This window comes from Chrysochloris asiatica, unplaced genomic scaffold, assembly GCF_000296735.1.
Source record: "Chrysochloris asiatica unplaced genomic scaffold, ChrAsi1.0 scaffold00048, whole genome shotgun sequence".
Taxonomy (NCBI): Eukaryota; Metazoa; Chordata; class Mammalia; order Afrosoricida; family Chrysochloridae; genus Chrysochloris; species Chrysochloris asiatica.
In genome coordinates, this window is record NW_006408566.1 from 5,641,213 (window position 1) to 5,648,234 (window position 7,022).

Sequence of the window (7,022 nt, forward strand, 5' to 3'; positions counted from 1 at the left end):
TTCGTTCTGGTGTGCATGGGGTCGCTATGAGTCAGTTCTGACTCAATGGCACCTGACAACAACAACAACATTAGTTACTTTTTGAGATGACTCCAACTGATGTACAGAAAGAAACACTGAATCCTGAGTCATCTTCACAGTGGCCAGCAGTTGGAGTCCATTGTTATGCCATCTCACAAATGGTCTCCCATATCTTCATTGGACTCATACTTTAACATGATATTCTGCCCTCAGTGATTAATCCCTTTTGATGACATATCCAAAGGAAATGGGTTGGTCAATATTCTGTTATGATCCATAAGGTTTGCACTGGCTAATTTACAGAAGTAGATCATCAACTTGTCTCAGTCTGTGAACTGTGCTGAAACTTGTCCACCACAGGTGACCCAGCTTCACAGTATGACAAAGTGATAGACACATAGGGAAGGAAAGATGTAGACTGCCTCTAGGTTAGAAATACGAATGCTAGCATCCTACGTGGGGTGCATTATCCAATAACTACAGCACAGAGTCAATCTTTGGATCCTGCTATACTTGTCACTAGTTAATGTTGCTGGTACTCACTGTTATAGGTACGACAACAACAACAACAAAAGACTGGTTTTAGGACCTTGACAAACAGGTCTCACTGGTCTTTTACTTCTTAATTCAATAGCCAGACAGCACGCGCTATTAAGTGGCCTGTAATAATGCCAGTTCTTACGTACCTTGAGCTAGGCTGGTGAGGACCAAAGTAAACCACTGGCCCTGATGACTTCAGACTAGAAGGGTAATTGCTGCTGACTTGCAGCTCTAGCACTAGGCTCTTCCTGCTTGGGATTGGCCCTCAGGTGAAATTTTGGATGGGGATCTGTAATTTTCTCCTTTTTAATTATCACAAAAGAAAAAAATAGTGTACAGATAATATTATTATTGCTGCTACTTGGTTATTTTATTTCATTTGTTGGCTATTTTAGGTATTAAAGGTTGATTGAAGTACACCAAACCTTAAATTTTCTAAGTACAGCCCAAGATAGAACTAAGATCAATAAGAGAAGGAAAAAGAGGTAAGCTACAACTTCAAAAAAAACAAGCTGCCACCGAGTCAATTCTGATTCCTGTATGTCCAGGTAGAACTGTGATCCATAGAGTTTTCAGTGACTGATTTTTAGGAAGTAAATAGTTAGGTGATTCTTTTGATATGCCTCTGGGTAGAATAGAATCATCAGTCTCTTGGTGAGCAGGCAAGTCATTACCCATGAGCACAATCAAAGTTAGAATAAGCTGTATGACTATTAAGTTACCTCTCTCTAGAAAAAGTCAAGTATAGGCAAGAGTAACCATTTGTTAGGTGTTGTCATGTAAATGGAAAGACCCAGGGTAAAGTCAGGACAAGCTGTCTGACCATCTAGACAGTTTACCAAAGAGTGGCATTACATAGGCATAGTCAGCAGATTTCAAGGAAGTTCCATCCTCATGAAAGCTCATAAATTGAATTATAAGTACACTAAAGATGATCAGACTCTAAGAGACTAATCTACAAAACTCCCAAGAGGCATTCATACAGTCATACCTCAAAAGTATTGCAGGCTTGATTCAGCAGCTCTACAATAAAGTGAATAGCACAATAGAGTCAGTCGCATGCATTTACTTGCTTTTCCAGTAGATGTAGAAGTTACATTTACACTATAGTACAGTTCTGGTTTGGCACTGTAGGGTAAATACTGGACTGCTAACCACAAGATTAGTTGTTCAAACCCACCAGACAAACATCAGAAACCCTGTACAAGGTCACTATGAGTCACAACCAACTAGAAAGCACCTAACATTAATAACAACAGTCTATTAAAAGTGAAAAGTATTCTTAAAAATGTTTGAAATATGAGAATTACCAAAATGTGACACGAGACATGAGGTGAGCTCATGCTGTTGGAAAACCAACATTGATAGACTTAACTGCTGAAGGACTGTCATAAACCATCAATTTACATAAAATGGAACCTCTGTGAAATGCAACAATGCAAAGTACAATGAAACAAGGCATGCCTGTATAAAAACTGTGATTGTTGTTAGATGTTGTCAAGTCAGTACTGATTCAGAATGAACCTATGGACAATAGAACGAAACACTGTCCCATCCTGCACCAACTTCACAATCATTACTACGCTTGAGCCCATTGCTGCTGCAACTGTGCCAGTCCATCTTGTTGGGAGTTTTCCTCTTTTTTTGATGACCCTCCACTTTACCAGGAGTCCTGGTGTGACACTGTGGGTTAATGTACTGGACTGCAAAGTTGGTTTGAACCTCAAGGTTGGTAGTTCAAGCTCACCAGGCACTCCTTGGAAACCCTATACAAGGTCTCTATGGTTCGGAACCAACTTGATGGCACTTAACAAACAACAACAATCACTTTACCAAGCATGATATCCTTCTCCAGGGACTGATCCCTCCTGATAATATATCCAAAGTATGAGAGATGAACTCGGGCCATCCTGGCTTCTAAGGAGCACTGTGGTTGTACCTCTTCCAACACACATTGGTTCTTTTGGGAGTCTATCATATTTTCAATATTCTCTTCCAACACCATAACTCAAATGCAACAATTCTTCTATGGTCTTTCTTATTCATTGTTCAACTTTCATATGCATATGAAGCTATTGAAAATACCATGGCTTTGGTCATGCACACCTTAGACCTCAAATTGGGAAAGAGGTCTTGTGCAGCAGATTTGCCTAATGCAGTACGTCATTTGATTTCTGAATTACTGTTTCCATGAGTGCTAATGGTTGATCAGAGCAAAATGAAGTCTTTGTCAACTTCAATCTTTTTGCCATTTATCTCGATGTTATTCAATGGTTCAGTGATGAGGATTTTTGTTTTCTTTATAGTGTAACCCATACCAAAGGCTGTGGTCTTTGATCTTCATCAGTAAGTATTTTAAGTCCTCTTTGCTTTCAGAAAGGAAGGTTATATCATTTGTATATTGCAGGTTGTTAATGAGTCTTCCTCCAATCTGGATGTCACACTCTTCTTTATATAATACAGCTTATCAGATTATTTGCTCAGTGTACATATTCAATAAGTATGGTGAAAGAATACAACCCTGGCACACACTTTTCCTAATTTTAAACCATTCAGCGTCGTCTTCAAATAGCTGCCTTTTAGTCTATGTACAGGTTCCTCATGAGCACAATTAAGTGTTCTGGAATACACATTCTCAGCAATGTTGTCCATAGCTTGTCATGAGCAACAAATCCAAAAGCCTTTGCATAGTCAATAAAGTATTCTCTGCTTTCAGCCAAGATCCATCTGACATCAGCAATAATATCCGTTGTTCCATATCCTTATCTGAATCTGCTGTGAACCTATGGCAGTTCTATGTACTCTTGAAGTCATTTTTTTTAAATTATCTATTGTAAAATTATACCTGCAGGTGATATTAATGATATTGTCCAATGAGTTCAGTATTCCATTGGGTCACCTCTTTTTGGAATAGGCACAAATATGGATCTCTTCTAATCAGTTGCCCAGGTAGCTGTCTCCCAAATTTCTTGGCAGATAGTGCTGCTTCAGTTTGTTGAAAGATTTCAATTTGTATTCCATCAATTCCTGGTGTCTTGTTCTTTGCCAATGCCTTCAGTGTACCTTGGTCTCTTTCCTTCAGTATTGGTGGCTCTTGATCACATGCTACCTTTTGATATGGTTGAACATCGACCGTTTCTCTTTGATACAGTAACTCTGTGTATTCCTTCCATCTTCTTTTGATGCTTTCTGCATCATTCAATATTGTGCCCAAGATGTTGCTGTTGGTGTTAAGTACCGTTGAGTCAGCTCCGACTCATAATGACCCTGTATAAGATTTCTGAGGAGCAGCTGGAGAGTTTGAACCACTGATCTTGAGGATCAACTGACCCTGAGGCCAAGTGCCTATCCTGTGTTGCCACACCAGGACTCCTATTTTGCCCATAGAATTCTTCAGCATTTCAAGTTGAGTCTTGAATTTTTCTTCAATTCTTTCAGGTTGTGAAATGCTGAGCGTGTTCTTCCCTTATGGTTTCCTAACTCCAGGCACATTTTATTATAATATTTGGCTTTGTCTTCTTGAGCTGACTTTTGAAAATTTCTGTTCAGCTCTTTTACCTCATCATGTCTTCCATTTGCTTTAGCATCTCTATACTGGAAAACAACCTTCATAGTCTCTTCATAGTCTCTTCATGGTCTTTTCCTTCTTTCTTGTCTTCTTAATGACCTTTTACTTTCTTCCTGTATGATATTGTTGATGTCATCCCACAACTCTTGTGATTTTCAGTCATTAGTGTCTAATGCATCAAATCTGTTCTTGAGATGATCCCTAAATTCAGATGGGATATGTTCAAGATCATATTTTGGCTCTCATTTACTTGTTTTAAAACAAACAAATAAATAGCTCCCTAGCAAGGTCGGCAGTTTAAACTCACTAGCTGCTCCTTGGAAACCCTATCCAGGGTCGAGATGGGTTGGAACCAACTCAATGGCACTTAACAATGGTATAAAAACTAGAGGGCTATTTATTCATCCCCATTCACAAATATATAACTACTCAGCATATTGAATAAGGAGCTCTGGTAGTATAGTGGTTACGAACCAGGCTGCGAACCTTAAGGTTAGCAATTCAAAACTACCAGCTGTTCTGTGGGAGAATGATGAGGCTTTCTGCTCCCGTAAAGATTTACAGCCTCAGAAACCCTGTACAGGGTCACTATGAGTCAGAACTGACTTCACGGCACATAACCAACCAACCAGCATATTGAATATTCAATTGACCAAACTACCAGTTATGAAGAAAAAGAATAAAACTTAAACATATGACTATAAGTCAAAACTATTGCTACAAACTTAAACATAGAGGGTAAGTCTGAAATATTGCTACAAAGTAATAGATACCTTAATTAAACAAAATATGAAGCTGTTGTTTGTCAACATATCCTCCTCCTAGGACTATACACTTCTGAAGATAGTATCTATTTCTCTAAATCTTCTCCAGTTTGAAGACTAAAAGGGAAGAATATGCTCAGCATTTCTCAAGCTGAAAGACTTGAAAAGTCAAGCCTAGACTTACAAGATTGAAGGTTTCTATGGTGAGAATAGTGAATGATGCAGGAAGTATCAAAAGAAATATACAATATGAGTCGGTACCGACTCAATGGCACCTAACAACAACATACCAAAATGAACTGCTTCACGTTCAACCATTTCAAGAGTTAGCATATAATCAAGAACTGATTGTATTGCAGAAGGAAGTCTAAGCTGCATGGAAGACACTGGTGGAAACATGTTTCTAGGAATTGACAGAAAACCAACTGAAATGTTTCAATAAATATATTCAGTGCTAGAATAGAATCTTCAGATGTCTGTGACAATACATTTGGAAGACAGTTACCTGACCAACAAATTGGAAATGGACTTTGACATGAAGGATACCATTGCTGACCTCAGACAGATCTTGGCTGAAAGCAGAAAATACCAGAAAGATGTTTACACATGTTTTATTGACTATACAAATGCATTCCACTATGTGGATTATAACCAACTATAGATATTTCACCACTAGTCTATCGGTTTGTGATACTATGGTGGCTTGTGAATTGCTGTGGTTCTGGAAGCTATGCCATGGTTATTTTATATACCAGCAGGTGGACAGGTTTCAGATGACCTTCCAGACAAAGACAGACTTGGAAGAAGGAGTGATGAACTACTTCCGAATATTTAGTCACTGAAAACCTTATGAATAGCAGAGAAACGCTGTCAGATATAGTGCTGGAAAATGAGCCCCTCAGGTTAGAAGGCACTCAAAATGCTACTGAGGAAGAGCTGCCTCCTCAAGGTAGAGTTGACCATGATGACACAAGTGGAGTAAAGTCCTTGAGACCTTCATTTGTTGATGGGCACAACTCAAAATGAAGATAAACGGCTATAAACATCCATTAATAATCGGAACAGGGAATGTACAAAGTATGAATCCAGGAAAATTGCAAATTGTCAAAAATTAAATGGAATGCTTAAACATTGATATCTTAGGCATTAGTGAGCTGAAATGGATTGGTATTGGCCATTTTGAATCTGAAGTCACTTGGTTTACTATGCCGGAACTGACAAATTTAAAAGGAATGGTGTTGTATTCATTGTCAAAAAGAACATATCCAGATCAGTCATGAGGTACAATGCTGTCTATGATAAGATGATATCCATACACCCACAGGGAAGACCAGTTAATACCACTATTATTCAAATTTACGCACCAACCACCAAAGCCAGTGAGGATGAAATAGAAGAATTCTACCAACTTCTTCAATCTGAAATCGAACAAACATGCAATAAAGATGTATTGATCATTACTGGTGATTGGAATGCAACGGTTGGAAACAAAGAGGAAGGATCAAAACTTGGAAAATATGACCTTGGTGATAGAAATGATAATGGAGATCACATGATAGAATTTTGTAAAATCAATGATTTGTTCATTTCAAATACCTTCTTGAGACAGCATAAGAGATGACTGTACACATGGACCTCACCAGATGGAATACACAGAAATCAAATGGAGTACATCCGTGGAAAGAAACGATGGAAAAGCTCCATATCATCAATCAAAACAAGGCCAGGGAAGACTGTGGAACAGACCACCAATTGCTCATATGCAAATTCAAACAGAGGCTGAAGAAAATGAAAACAAGTCCACAAGAGCCAAAATATGACCTTGAATTTATCCCACCTGAATTTAGAGATCATCTGAAGAACAGATTTGATACATTAAACACTAAAGACAGAAGACGAGAAAAGGTGTGGGATGACATCAAAAACATCTATAGGAAGAAAGCAAAAAGTCATTAAGAAGACAAGAAAGAAGGAAAAGGTCAAAATGGATGTCAGAAGAGACACTGAAACTTGCTATCCAGCAGAGAGATTCTAAAGCAAATGGAAGAAATGAGGAGGTCCAAGAGGTGAACAGAAAATTTCAAAGGTCAGCTCAAGAAGACAAAGTCAAATATTACAACGAAATGTGC